Source organism: Sminthopsis crassicaudata, chromosome 1 (assembly GCF_048593235.1).
Source record: "Sminthopsis crassicaudata isolate SCR6 chromosome 1, ASM4859323v1, whole genome shotgun sequence".
Classification (NCBI taxonomy): domain Eukaryota; kingdom Metazoa; phylum Chordata; class Mammalia; order Dasyuromorphia; family Dasyuridae; genus Sminthopsis; species Sminthopsis crassicaudata.
The window spans coordinates 417920500-417935356 of record NC_133617.1 but is presented as its reverse complement, the minus strand read 5'-3'; the positions used below and the strand labels follow the sequence as shown (position 1 = coordinate 417935356).

The following is a 14857-nucleotide window of genomic DNA, read 5'->3' as shown; positions in this document are numbered from 1 at the left end:
TCCAATTTGATCTTTCCTATGGAGATGTTAATATCATTACCTCCTTCTGTTGTACTACAGAGGAGAAACAGAGAATCTAGGATCTGACCCAAAAGTTTGGGGATGACATGGCTGCCTCTACCTCTTCTGGTAGATACCCCTCAGGGGTTGTTGCTGTGCCTGTCTCAGACTCAGGAACTACCAGGAGGGGAGTAGTGATAGAGAGAAGAGACATCACCTATCTTGGGAGTCTGAGCTACTGGGAGTAGGTCCAGAATAATCTTCAACTCAATAGAGGGTGTGATCATGTCCCTGGCCAAGATCTCCAACTGAGTGAGACCATTTAACTGACTTCCCTGAGAGAGGACCTCTTTCAGAGGAAAGTTTGAACAGTTTCAGGATTCACCCCCCATCATTTCCTCTTAAAAGATCTCAGTTTACATCATATATATGTGTGTGTGTGTGTGTGTGTGTGTGTGTGTGTGCGCGCATATGTGTATGGGTATATCTATAGATGTATTTATAAATATATCTGTGCCCGCTTGGGGGAGATAGGAGGGATGAAAGGGAAAAAAGAGAATAAAGTAAAAAAAACTGCACAGCAAAAAACCAAAAAATCTACAAGAAAGCAAAGAAAAGATGAACACTCATGAATATAATTTCTTCTACTATTATAAAATCTTTCTTGAACTGGTAATTTATTGCTAGATATTTTGAATCCTCCCTGATGTTCTGCTGGGCACATGACAATATTCTGTTTTGTTTTATTTTTCTTTTCTATTTTTTTTAACTAAAAAAATAAAGTGCCTTCCAGCACTAGATCAATGATCCAATGTCATTAAGGTACAAACTGAAAGAAAGATAATATCTGGCCAATATGGAGATTTTTTCTTGGTTTTGTTCATTTGTTACAATGGAGGGCTTTTTAGGTGTGCAGAAAGGAGGGAGGAGAATGGAACTAACTGATAAACATGCTCCCCCCTTTAAAAAAATAAAAAAGGAACAAAAGAGAATCAAGAAAACTTTGTTTAAAGCATAGAAGAAAACAGAAAGAAGTTCAGAGGGAGAAACCTATAATCAATATAGCTTAGCAACTAAAGTGCTGAATTTATGCCTTAAAAAGAAAAAAACTATTTACAACAGAGATTCATGTTTTTAATCTACAGATTTTAATATCTATAATCCTTTGTATATGGAAAATACCAGCTTTGCTGAGATCTGTAAAGTTCAGAATAACAAAAAATAATAACTAAAACCTTGGGGGAGGGGCAAGAAGGAGGAATGGCCTCAAATATGTTAAATAAATTGCTCAGATCATATGACAAATAAAGGGCAAAGCTGGTTCTCAAATCCAAGTATTCTGCTTCTAAATCCAATGCTCTTTCCAATATACCATACAACTTAATTCACTTTAACTCTTTAAACCTCTATTTCCTCATCTCTAAAAATCTAATCTTTATTTATTTATTTATTTTTCCTGAGGCTGGGGTTAAGTGACTTGCCCAGAGTCACACAGCTAGGAAGTGTTAAGTGTTTGAGACCAGATTTGAACTCGGGTCCTCCTGAATTCAAAGCTGGTGCTCTATCCACTGCTCCACCTAGCTGCCCCCATCTCTAAAAATCTAGATGGAAGAAATGAATTAGGCATTAGCAACAATTCATATAACTTCTAGAGAAGCAGGGCAAAGTTGTGAGGGAGGATGTCAATTATTAGAATGCCTGCTAGAGTACTCTTTCTGACAAAAATAGAAAATTTTAGACATTTCTATTTTACATAATTTCATCTTTCAGAAAGCAGAGGAAACTGATATGAACCCTCAACTAGCTTATTCTCAGGAATTGTTAAAATGAGAATCATAATCAGGTCAGTCTCTCAGATTTTCAAGACTGCCTAGAATGATGAGAAACTGGAACTCATCTGGCTTTTTCATTGTTAATACTTCAATCTTGATTGGAAACTTAGATTTTCCAGACTTATCTTTGGGATAATCTCAGCCTCTCAATGCACAAAAGTATAATGCCCTGGAACTGAAAAAAAGAAAAAAAAAAAAAAAGGAAATAAAATTTTTTAAATTGGAAAAAGGTAACTATGATTCCACGATTTAATTTTGAGCCAAAAGACCTGGCTTAAAATGCCAGCTATTATTTATTATCTTATGACCTTGATCAAGTGCCTTCATTGCTCTGGGTGTTTTCACAAATCAAGTCTAATGACCCTCCTAACTTTAAGTCTCTACTTCTATGATCAATGACTCTAAGATAAAGTTGGATAAAAATTCAAATGAAACTACCAATAATAAAATTATAATTATCCTGATCAAGAAGAAAGGATGAGGAGTTCCAGAGATTGTAACAGTTGTTGGGAAAGCAAACAGATGAGCTCAGCTTCTAAAAGTCCAAGAACAAAAGAGGAAATTAAAGTGCAAATAGAAACCAAAAATGGTGTTCTTTAGTTGTGTTGGGGTTTTTTTTCGGTTGTGTCTGACTTCATGACCCCATTTGAAATTTTCTTGGCAAAAATATTGGAGTAGTTTGTCATTTCCTTCTTGGGCTCTTTTTACATGAAGTAACAGTGTAAACAGGGTAAAGTGACTTACCCAGGGTCATACAGCTGGGAAGTACTGAAGAGTAGTAGGTCCTATCTGACTAGGGTCAGAAAGGCTAAAACCTTGAATGAGCAGAATATTATGTAAAATGTTTTTAAAAGCCAGAAGGGCATCTTTTGTTGTTATTGTTTTGTTTTGTTTTTTAACTTTGGGGACAAAAAGGAAAACAAGAGAGAGGTCTCCTTGTTTGGAGGGGATGAGATGATATTAATAAAGAGAAAGTAAAATTACTCAGTGCCTATTTTGCTTCTGTTTTCTCAATAAAGGAGAATAATTTACACACTTGAAAAGTATAATTCAAAAATGAGTATAAAAGGAATTAAAAGGCAAGACAAATGAGGAGATTGTGAAAAAAATCCCTAGTTCCCATGAGTTATAGTCACATGGTCCATAAGAATTAAATACAAAGGTATTATTAGCTTACATATTTTTCCTCATTTTTAAAATTTGCAAATTAATAAATATTTCTTTACTCCTCAATTATTTCCAGGAAAACAAAAACCTTGTAACCAATATACATAGTTAAGCAAAGAAAATGCTCACATAATCCATGTTGAAAAATGTGTCTTATGTATGAAAGTGAAGCAGTTAATGATTTCTACTAACTACACTTATTTGTTCAAGCTTTCCTATTATCCAGAATAGACCAGATGACTTGGAAATCAGAAGCAGGAGATAAAATGCATTCCTTAAACTGGGAATAATAGAAATTCCTTGCTGAATTTGCTTGCTGAACCTGGAACTCCCCCTGCTATGCTACAAAACCGACTCAGACTGGCTCATGTCAGATCCGCATTCCAGTGACCAAATTTGATATGATCATGATATGCTTCTTGAAAAACAGCCCTGACCAAAGATAACCTGATAAGACCTTTGGGTGCTTACCCCACCCCCAACCTGTGATTTTTGCCTTTATAATCCCTGCTGTGCAAGTCCACCCTGAGCTCAGTTTTAATTGTGCTTTCATGTATACATGTCAGTCTTATTAGGAGGAATAAACCCATAGGTAAAACTTAACTCTGTTTGTCTTAGACCAAACTCTGGAAAAGGTGTTAACATGTGTCTTGAATCATCACTTGTCTGTCATGAAGTGATAGATGTTAGCTATTGCCACAGACTCTACAAAAGGACCTTACATATCTAGCTGCTATGCAGTAACACTCTCTCTAGAACAAAAGGATTTTTCCATGTATATCCTATCTGAAATATATCTAATCACATGGATTTTTCCCAAGAGGTTGTCCAAAAATGTCTGAGATTGCCCAATTTCCCTGTTTTGCCCAAATTTCCTCGTTTTTTTAACTCTCTCTTCTCTATAATAATCCCTCAACTTACTCTACTGGAGTGCCCCTTTCCATTAAGGAGGAGGCCTTTAGCATGTTACCCCTTACCCCAAGTAACTGTCCAAATAAATGTCCATCCTTAATTTGGAAAGAGTCAGATCCTGAATTCTTTCAGAGATGGCACCAAACCCCAGCACCCCAACACCTTTAGTGTACTCCAACAGGAAGTGGGAAGCCACAGTTCAACATCAATCCATTGAAATTTTTGTAGGTCATTGCATTGAGCAGAGTTTTTAAGCCTTTCAAAGCTGTTTGTCTTTGTTGTTTGCCCTTCTTTCTCTAAGATGGACCATGACATCAGGTGACATCCAAGTGAATTGGATTTAAGTGAGGGAGGTCTGTGCAAGGTCATCTACCTCATCTTCAGACTCCTCTGGCTCTAGTGACCAGATATAGATCAGGACAATTGGAGATAACCTTCTTTACAACGTAGTGACTATGTTTCCTCAGCCAATCCAAATACTTCTCCCATATATTACTTTTCTTTATCCAATAGTTTTTAAAGATTTCTCAAGCCTAATCATTAGGCATTAGACTAGAGTGATTAATTCAGTAGGTCTTGCTCATATTTAGTTCATACTTCTGATTAATTGACTCAATAGAGGTACTTTTAAGTGCAGTTGGTTACATTGAGTGGGGTAGTATTGATTAATTGATTCAAAGAACCATGATCATATGCATTAATTTATGTCACTCTAAAACAAGTCAGATGTACATTCTTAGATTTAGATGTAGTATCCATTAACTATATGTATGAAATTGGACAAGTAATTTAAACTCTTTGGGTCTCGATTTATTTTCATTTTTAAAAATTGTGGTATTTGACCAGCAAAAATCTATCTTCTTTCCTTCTCTTCAAATTGAAATAGAAAAACAAAACTCTTGTTATTAATATGTAGAGTGAAAATATTAGAGCAAAAGAAATCCTTTAATTACCATGTCACAAAAAAGTTTTAATCTCTATTCTGTCTTTTACCTCTCTATTAGGAGTGAATAGAATTGATGGGGTGTGAGAGTGTGAGGGAACCCCAAAATATATTGGGGTTCAGGCTGGTATTACAAGGTGTCTCAAAAGAATTTATAGGTTTGGACCATCTCCAAATCAAGAGGCAACAATTTTATTATGCTATTGGCAGTGGCCAAGTTCCAAAAGGGGGTTTAATGATTAATAAGGGAAAAAATACACGGTATGTTCCCTAGAGGAACTCACAATTAACAAAGATAAAGATACCACAATCAGGAGATGTCATAAAAGGCCATAAGAATGGCTTAATGAACTAGCCATAACAACTAGAAAGCTTCTTTAAGGCAGGCAAAATTCCTATAGAATTTGCTGCCATAAGATGGGGAGTTCCTAATGAAGTTGCTATTGTGACTTTTAGTAAGCAAATCAAGTTCCTAATGAATTAGCTATTATGATACTTAGTTAAGTTCGTTCCTAAAAGGAATTAGCAAAGAAGTAGGGTACCAATGAATTTTTTGGTGGAAGAAAAATAACCTTAGGGATTGTCATCTATAATTGGTGTTCTGGTTGGATTTAGTAACTCTGGGGGTCATTATTTGTCAATGCAAAGAATTGACAAAAAAATCAAGATGGCCTACTGCAACACAAACCCACTTAAGGATAATAAAAGGGCCCACTTAAGGAATAGATAATCCAAAGAGTAACTTGATCCCTAGTAATTCAGGCACTCTCCTGTTAATATCCCCTTCCGGTGGCCCACCTAACTATTAGGGATCTATATCAGAATGTTTTCTGGAATTCATCATTACACTGATCAGAGTTCCTAAGTCTTTCATAGTTTGATTTTGTAATATTATTGTCACTGTCTAAGGTGTTATGATCAAAGAAGAACTAGAGAATTGATGAAATACAAAATGGATAATTTTGATTATATTAAATTAAAAATTTTTTGAACAAAACCAGTGCAGCCAAGATTAGAAGGTACATTTCTAAAATGTAGAGAGAAATGACTCAAATTTATAAGAATATAAGCCATTCTACAATTGCAAAATGGTCAAAGGGTATGAATAGATAATTTTTCAGATGAAGAAATTAAAGTCATTTCTAGTCATATTAAAAATGCTCTAAATCACTATTGATTAGAGAAATACATATTAAGACAACTCTGAGATACCCCTTCACATCTCTCGGATTGGCTAAGATGATAGGAAAAGATAATGATAAATTTTAGAGGAGATATGGGAAAACTGGGACACTGCTACATTCTTGGTAGAGTTGTGAACTGATCTAACCCTTCTGGAGAATAATTTGAAACTATGCCCAAAGAGCTATCAAACTTTGCATACCCTTTGATCCAGCAGTGTGTCTTTAATGGGTCTGTATTCCAAAGAGATCATAAAAAAGAAATAAGGACCCATATGTGCAAAAATGTTTGTAGCAGCTCTTTTTGTAGTGGCAAGGAACTAGAAACTAAGGAGGTGCTCATCATTTGGGAAATGGCTGAATTAATTATGCTATATGAATGTAATGGAAAACTGTTCTATAAGAAATGATCAATATACTTGTGGGGACTGAATGTGAATGTGAATCACAACATAGTATTTTCACCTTTTTTGTTTGTTTTTTTTTTCTTTCTCTTTTGATCTGATTTTTGTGATGTAGCCGTATAAATGTAGAAATATGTATATTAGAACTATGATTACTTGCTGTCTAGGGAAAGGGGGAGAGAAGGAGGGAGGAAGGGAGGGAGAAAAATTTGGAACATGAAGTTTTGCAAGGGTGAATGTTAAAAATTATCTTTACTTGTATTTTGAAAAATAAAAAGTTATTATAAGACTCAAACACTATCAGCCAACTGGAAAGCTCTCTTGGTTCAGAATGATAGAACTGCAAGCTCCCCTTTGGTTTAGACTTCCTACCCTGGTTATTCCACTGAAGGATTCAGACAAGGAGGGAAGCTGGAATTGAGATTCTGCTCTGCTCATAGAATCTGAGACACTCAACTGAACTTGCTTCTTTACTAGGGACACAGTTTAGAGCTGGCAACTTCTCTTTACCTTGGGATACCTCCTCTAAGCACAAGACTCCTCCTTCTCAGCCAGCCAGGATCTGGTTCCTGAAGTGAGTAAAGAGAAACCCAGTTGCCACTTTGCACCTTTTTCTATATCCTATCCAAGATGAGGCCCTTGTATCCTAGACCTGAGATGTTGCGTTGCCTTACCATACACAGCCTCTCACTGTGCCGAAATGTCCTACACCAGTCTTAGACCCATCTCTAGTATCCTCAGACCTCTCTGTCTTTCTATGCTGAACTAGGCAGGAAAAATTAAATATGTGATTTTTTTTCCCACTTGTATTTCTTGGTCACAATTCCAACTGGTATATTATCAAGATCTATGTAAACCTGTAATAGGGAGTTCTTCCTGCAACTCTAAAATCTTGATCAATAGCTAATCAATAGCTCACAATAGCACTTTTGCAATTGGTAAGATTATTTTATTTTGCCTTTTATTTAAAATTTTGGAGGAATTAGAACTGAACACAACAATCACCAATGTGTAAGCTTAGAAGAAAATTGAAAAAAACTTGTTTTCTTGTCAAATTTGTGTTTGGGGTGGGGGTGGGGGTCGGTATATGCTTTATACCCACCCAGAAATCAAGGATCTGAACTATATTTCAAGGATACTTCTAGAACTTCACACAAGATAATGGATAAGGCAATTAAAAAAACACCACTAGAGCCATCCCAGGTCCCGTCGGTATATGCTTTATACCCACCCAGAAATCAAGGATCTGAACTATATTTCAAGGATACTTCTAGAACTTCACACAAGATAATGGATAAGGCAATTAAAAAAACACCACTAGAGCCATCCCAGGTCCCTATAGATCTCTATAGAATTGGAGATATGGATTAATGTACCAGACATTCTGGTTTGATTTGCTGGGGCAGTAAATTTTCAGAGGGGGAAAGTATAAGGAGGGTTAACCAGAAGAGTTCCCCCGTCAATTTGATGATCATATATTTCTGGATATAGAGTGTGGGTTTATTAGATCTAACAAATCTAATATCTATTGACAATTTGTTAAGACAACAAAGATAACTGCGGATAGGCATCTAATACCTGTAGCTAAACTTAAGCTGATTAGTTATCTATAATTTTTAAAGAAGGATAGACTCTAGTCCATACAATAAGAAAATGTTTGTTCTGACTGAGAGTGGCTTTTGGTCTTTAGTGGACAATACAAATCTTTCCAATAGACCATGATGCCTCTCATCTCCCTAGGAAGCTGGGTCCAGGAACTTAAGGCTATAAATCCCTTTCCTTTCCCCAAGGAGCTGCATCCAGGAGTTCTTGATGCTCTTCTGCTTCTGCCCCCTGCCATTCTATGGCAACATGGCTCCATGAAGAGGGGCAGCTAGATGATTCAACAGATACAGCTGTCAAGCATCCCCTAGTCAGGAGGCTATGAGTTCAAATCTTACATTAGACACTTATTAGCTGTGTGACCCCAGGCAAGTTTTTAACCCTAAAGTGAGTTGGAAAATGAAATAGCAAACTATTTTAGTATCCTCGCCAAGAAAATACCAAATCAGGTTTTGGAGAGTCAGATAGGACTGAAAAAAATGATAACTACAAATGTTTACTTTAAATGACATGATTCAGTGGCTTTTACATTACAGTCAGTAGATAGTGTGTATTAGAATCTAGTAGAATCAATGATTCCGAAGAGAGACAAATCCTGAGTCCTGAATATGAGAGTTGAAAGAAACTTTAGGGGCACATGGTTCAACTTCGTATTTCTACATATGAGGACAGTGTGAAGTTCAGAGAGAAAAGAAGGGATTTGGTAAGTTCACATATCTAATAATTGATAGAATTGGAACTAAGTCCATTCTCAATTGGCTTCAATTCCAGTGTTATTTCTAATAGACCACACTTCCTCAGAAATCTCATGATGATAACTTAAACCAGTACTGAAGATGAGAAGTTGGGTAGATTGGCAAGAAGATCATCCAAAATTAGCAACTAACTGAATTAATGGTGAAAGGACTGTGGGCTAATGGGGGAATGACTTCAGCTCATTAGGAGTAAAGTTCTGATTAGTATTTTAAAATTTATGTGATTCAGGCATCTAAGTGGTGAGATGGATAGAGCATCTCCCCTGGAAACAGGAGGACTTATGTTCAGTTCAGGCCACAGATTCTTATTAGCCATGTGACGCTGAGCAAATCACCAAATTCTGCCTCAAAAATTTTTTTTGTACCCGATTATGTGAGAGTTATTAGATTGAATGCCTTAAATCTCTGTTAGGACGTCCAAATAGAATTCATATATATATAACCTTTGTGTCAAAAACTCTTAGAGGAAGAGCTCCATTGTAATTTGGAAGGTTTTTCTTTTATTTCTCTGGATTCTAGCCTTTACGTCCTAATGTGCTGAAAATCACTTCCTCACATCTCTTAATGAATAATTTTCATTTCCCTTGTAAGAATGCAGTATACAACTGTAGGCATTGAAATTCTTGGAAACAAAATAGAATCCTTGTAAATTCAAAAGAACCATCCCCAAATGAACAATTCTACACCAAAGTTCTATGTAAATTCTAATCATTTCCAATCCCCACAGAGGCAGGTTCAACAGTTCCCCTGGAGAGGATCTTTAGAGGGCTGTTCTCTGTTAATGGCTCATTACCCTTTGCCACTGGAATTGTGACTCCAGTGGTATAACTCCTTCTTCGGTTCCCAAGTACTTTCAGAAGCTGTTAGCTGGCTTTGCTCTCCCTTGTGGCTCATCTACAGTTGCCCCCAACAAGGGAACTCAGGTATGTCTGTCTCCTGCTGAACTCCATAGTTGTGTATTGTCCACTAAAGATCAAAAGCCACTCTCAGTCAGAACAAACATTTTCTTATTGTATATAATCTATGATATTTAAAGCACTGGTTACTGAAATTACTCTTTTAATAGGATTATCCAATCACTACTTGTGATAGCTTTTTAAAAAGCCTAGATAGTTGCCATTAATTCAATACTTTAGTATTTAGGAAACAACTTTATGTATAGTTTCTTATTGAAATTTTCACAACCACCAAGTGAAGACATGCTATTTATTAAGGTAAGGATATGAATATAAGGATAGGAATTTGTAGATGGCAGGAAAGCAGGGCAAAATTCTCTAGTTACCCCCTGTTCCTCCAGTATGGCAAAGAAAATCTTCATGATCCTACTACTAACTCTCAGGTACATGATTTGTAGTCAAAAGAAATTAACTCATCCCAAACCAAATGTAAAGATGACTTGGGAAGTTCCAATTAAGGGGGAATCAAGGTAACAAAAACAACAACAAAAAGATAGCTTTGATTTGAAGGATTTTTGCTTTTCAGATTGGATATAGGGGTTAGTCAGACTCACAGAAATGCAAAAATCACTGTGGGGTTATGGGATAGCTCAACAGAAAGAGCTTCAGATAAATATTCCCTGTAGTAAAGAAGCTGCCTATCAGCTGCAATTCAATGGAAAAGGAACAGATGGTGAAAGCAATCCAGCAGAGAAATAGTCAAACAGCAATTCATTAGAGAGGGAGCAGATTGAATTAGCAGTCCAGTGGAGATGCAGCCCAATGGCAATTCATCAGAGAAGCAGCAAAGGGAATAGTAGTTCAGTGGAAAGGTGGCAAGTAACAGCTCTGGAGGCAGAGAGGTATTCCAGCTGCATCACCACTTTACTAGTCTGAGCTATTCAGGCTGCAATTGTTCCCTCTACTATTAGCATGGTGGGAATCTGAGGGAGAGTGTGTCACTGTGTGTAGGGGAGATTTGAAGTGGGGTGGGGATAGATGCAGCTTTGCTTGTTATTTCTCTTGCCATTCTTTTTTTTTTTTTTTTTTTTTAAAGTTAAATAAATGCCTTTTAACTGATGATCTCATGTTTGAAATCTGATTAGATATGCAAGAAAATACACTGGAAGGAGGAGGGAAGCTTCAATATAGGAATTTTAAATAGATATTGATTCAAATAGTGCCTTGAAATTTAGTGTAATTTCAGGGCCATGTTGAAGCAGACCCATCCCCGCCCCCAGCCACCCAACAAGAAATATAGTCAAGGGTTTGAGGCGGGACTTATGCCCAGGTCTATCCTGACTACAAGCCTTGGGAACTCTTTCTTTTTTTCTTTTTTAGTCCAAAAGGGTCAGATTTATTTATTATTCCATTTCACACTATGACAAAAGGCTTTTTAGATTTGGCTACTTTGGTTCTATGATTTTATTAGAAAAATACTTTCCACTGAAAAGGCTGAATATAGCTCCTTCACACATTCTCATTCTTTTTTTTTTTTTTTTTTTTAAATTATTTTGTTCAACATTTTTATGTGAAGTTTTAAGTTACAAATTTTTTTCCTCCCTCTCCTCTCCCTTTCTGGAGACAGTAAGCAACAGTAAGTATATAACTATAGGTTATATATGTGCAATTATACTTAACATTTCTTGTAATGGTCTCTTTAAAATATAATCTTCTCTGGGAGCAAGTTTCTTGGGGGGCTTCTGGAGGCAGCCTTCCTTTCAGTTCTGTGTAATCACCCCAAATGCAGCCAGGAGTTAAAGTCCAGATCCTTTATTGTTTTCTTCAAAATCTTATCTCCTTCACTTGAGCCTCCAGCCAGCACAAAAGTGGAAAATGGAATGGATCTGTCTCCGCCTTAGAGAGTGGGTTTGTCCTTTAGTGGTCTTGAGACCTCTTCCTTATATGTGCTCTTTTAAAGGTGTGAATTTTGTGAAATTATAGTAAGTACTAAGTACATGTCAATTAGAGAATCATTATCTCATCAATTCTACTTAGTACCTTGTTTCAAGTTCTGGCCCATAACATTTCCTTGTAGGATCAGATCAATCATACTGAACCATGCTAAATTAGATAATTATTGTCTCTATCAATTCCAGTGACTTAGCATCTTGTAAGAATTCTAACAATTTCTATATTAATTATTTAGTATAAAGAAGACTCAAATAAAAAAAAAAAAAGAGAGAGAAAATATCATGTTCCAGTCTGTATTCAAATAATATGTGTTCTTTCTCTGGATGCAGACAGTATGCTTTATCATTAACCCTTTGGAATTGTCTTAGATCATTGAATTGCTGAAAATAGCTAAGTTATTCACAATTCTGCATCAAACAATATTTGTTTCTCTGTACAATGTTCTCCTGGTTCTGTTCACTTCACTATGCATCAGTTCAAGTAAGTCTTTTCAAGTTTTTCTAGAATCATACTGCTTATCTTTTCTTATAGCACAATAATAATCAGTTACAATCAGGTATTGCAGCTTATTTAGCCATTCTCCAACTGATAGGCATCCCCTTAGCCACCACACAAAAACGGCTATAAATATCTTTGTAAAAATAAATTCTCCCCCTTACCTTTTTTTTTTTTGTATTTGAAATATAGATCTAGTAGTAATATTCCTGGATCAAAGTGTATGCATAGTTTGGTTGCCCTTTGGCATAGTTTCAAATTGTTCTCTATAATGGATGGATCAGTTCACAACTCTAACAATAGAGCATCAGTATCCCAATTTTACCACATCCCTTCTGTTAAGTGTGAGGTGGTATCTCAGAGTAATTTTAATTTGCATTTCTCTGGTCAATAGTGATTTAGAGCATTTTTCTCTTTTTGTCAATTGGTATCAATTTTCTGAGTATGAGATGAAAACTCAGAATTATTTTAATTTTTGGTTTTCTTATTAGTGATTTGGATTGATTTCATACATAGTTGCTGATAGTTTATAATTCTTTTGTAAACTTAATATCCTTTGTTTATTTATCTGTTGGGAATGACTTTCATCATATATTTAAGTTAGTTACCTATATATCTTGAATATCAGACTTTAATCATAGGTAATTTTTTTTAAATCAGTGGGCTCTTTTCATATCTTAGCTCATTAATTTGTTTTTGAAAAAAGCTTCTTAATCTTGTGTATTCAAAGTTATCTATTTTCTTTTATTGACATCTTCTGTATGACTGGTTAAAAATTCTCTCAGGAAAAAATAATTTCACAGCAATTATTTCTAATAAAGTCCTCATTTCGCAAATATGTAGAGAACTGAGTAAAATTTTTACAAGTCATTCTACTTGAACTGATGCTGAGTGAAATGATTTAATATATTTTATTTTCTCCCAATTACATGTTAAAACAATTTTGTTTTGTTTTAAAAAACTCAAAATTTAACAAAACAATGAATATTTTTACATGTAATTGGAGAGAACTTTTTTTTAAAGAAAGAACGGGGAATACAAAACAGGAACCTTAAAAAACAAATAAAAATCCTTCAATAAATATCTTCCAAAAATCCAGATTAAAAAATTTTTTTTCTCCCAATCATACTTGTCAAAGATGCCTTCTTGAGAGGAATAGGGACTTTTTCTTGGCTTGCATACTCATCAACTGATTTTCTTTGAGAAAAGGATGTTGTTTTGCTTGGCTCAAACTATTATATGGATGGGAACCAATACTTTATACTGGATCTATGAAAAAGAGCTGGGAATTTGGAGTTAAGAGATTTAGGCAATCAAAGAAATAACAGCAGAATTGAATCAACCTGAATTCCAGCCGAGGGAAAAGCCTATCTACTCACCTGGCTCTCCTCTACCCAAGGGGAAACCCTAAGAGCAACTTTGGAAAGTCCCAGAAATGTTATAATAAATGTTATAATTGAATTGAAACAAGATCTCACTCTTCTGACCCGAAGAATGGCAAAGAAAGTTAGTTTCAGAATTCTCACCCATAAAGTTCTGGGAAAGGATAAAGTCACTTGTCTTATCCTCCACAAAGAAGAGGAGATTTCTTGGATAATGCTGAGCTTTTGAATCTAGCCTCTTCTAAAAAAAAGAAGAAGGATATCCTGGACAATGTTGAGCTCTTAGACTAGCTTCATTGGCACAAGATTTCCTGGTCCATACTAAATTTGTAGACCTAGCATTTTGGAAAGCAGAAAGGGGAATTCCTGTGTAATTCTAAATTCCTGTAGAATTTAAGGATTAGTCTTCTAAAAGGGGTGAGAGTGAGGGGGAATTTTGGATAGCTCCAGCCTGTTGGAAAAAAAGATGATTAAGCAACTCCAAGATTATTATTATTTTTTTGAAGGGAAATTCTAAATCTTTAGGGTAGCTTTGTAAGGTTAGAGACCAGTATAGGATCCTAGGATGAAGGAGGAACACACCAGAATGGAAGGAGGAGTATATTGATTATCATTGGTTCATAGAGCAAGAGCTGGAAGAGACCTCAGAGAATCTCTTGTCCAGTCTCTTGATTTTACACATTAGGAAACTGAAGAGAAGTAAAAAGACTTGCCCAAGATTATATAGATGGTAAATCTATATGAAAGGATGATGCCCTCAATAGAAATGGGAAAGTTTGGAGAAAAGATAATCAGTTCTGTTGGAATATATTGAAGTTGATGATTATAGGTCATAGAACTAGAAAAGATCATTAGATAGACATTTACATCTATTCCTTATTGATTTTGGATGTCAGAATTTTAACAAAAATGTTTGCTGTAAAGATTTTTTTTAATTATATAGTTTAGTGGACAGCCTTGGGATAGCACTAGCCTTGGGGATCAGGATGATGTGAGTTCAAATTTGGTCTCTGACCCAACACTCACTAGCTGTGTGACCTTAGATAAGTCGCTTAACCCCAACTGCTTTGCCAAAAAGAAAAAAAAATATATATAGTTTATACCCTTAAGTTTTCTTGTGTAGCAGTAAGTTTAGATAGACACCAAAGATACCTGTGCCAGTCAGGAAAAGACAAGAAAGACAAGATGGGGAGAAAGGGAATATCATAATAGAAACCAGAAATAATAGGTGAAAGGTTGGGTGCCAGGAGATATAATTTTTACTAGAAGAAATTGCTTTTTTTTTTTTTTTTTACACTTCAGTGGTGTCAGAGAAGAAAACAAATTTAAGTTTTT

At 35.5% G+C, this 14857-nt stretch overlaps 2 protein-coding genes across 5 annotated transcripts in view; one reads left to right on the top strand and one right to left on the bottom strand.

Annotated features, from left to right (window-relative positions):
• UBAP1 (ubiquitin associated protein 1) overlaps positions 1-14857 on the bottom strand; it is a 100458-nt gene that overhangs the window by 66321 nt on the left and 19280 nt on the right. The gene's annotated exons all lie outside the window — the stretch shown is intronic.
• The window catches only part of LOC141550036 (uncharacterized), a 52133-nt gene continuing 45890 nt past the window's right edge, over positions 8615-14857 (top strand). Inside the window, exon 1 of one of the 2 annotated variants that reach the window (XM_074280225.1) lies at positions 8615-8744. The gene's annotated coding sequence lies outside the window, so the exon portion shown is untranslated. Of the gene's footprint in view, positions 8745-9478; positions 9720-14857 lie in introns of those variants that run through there. The other variant, XM_074280224.1, reaches the window with a different exon arrangement.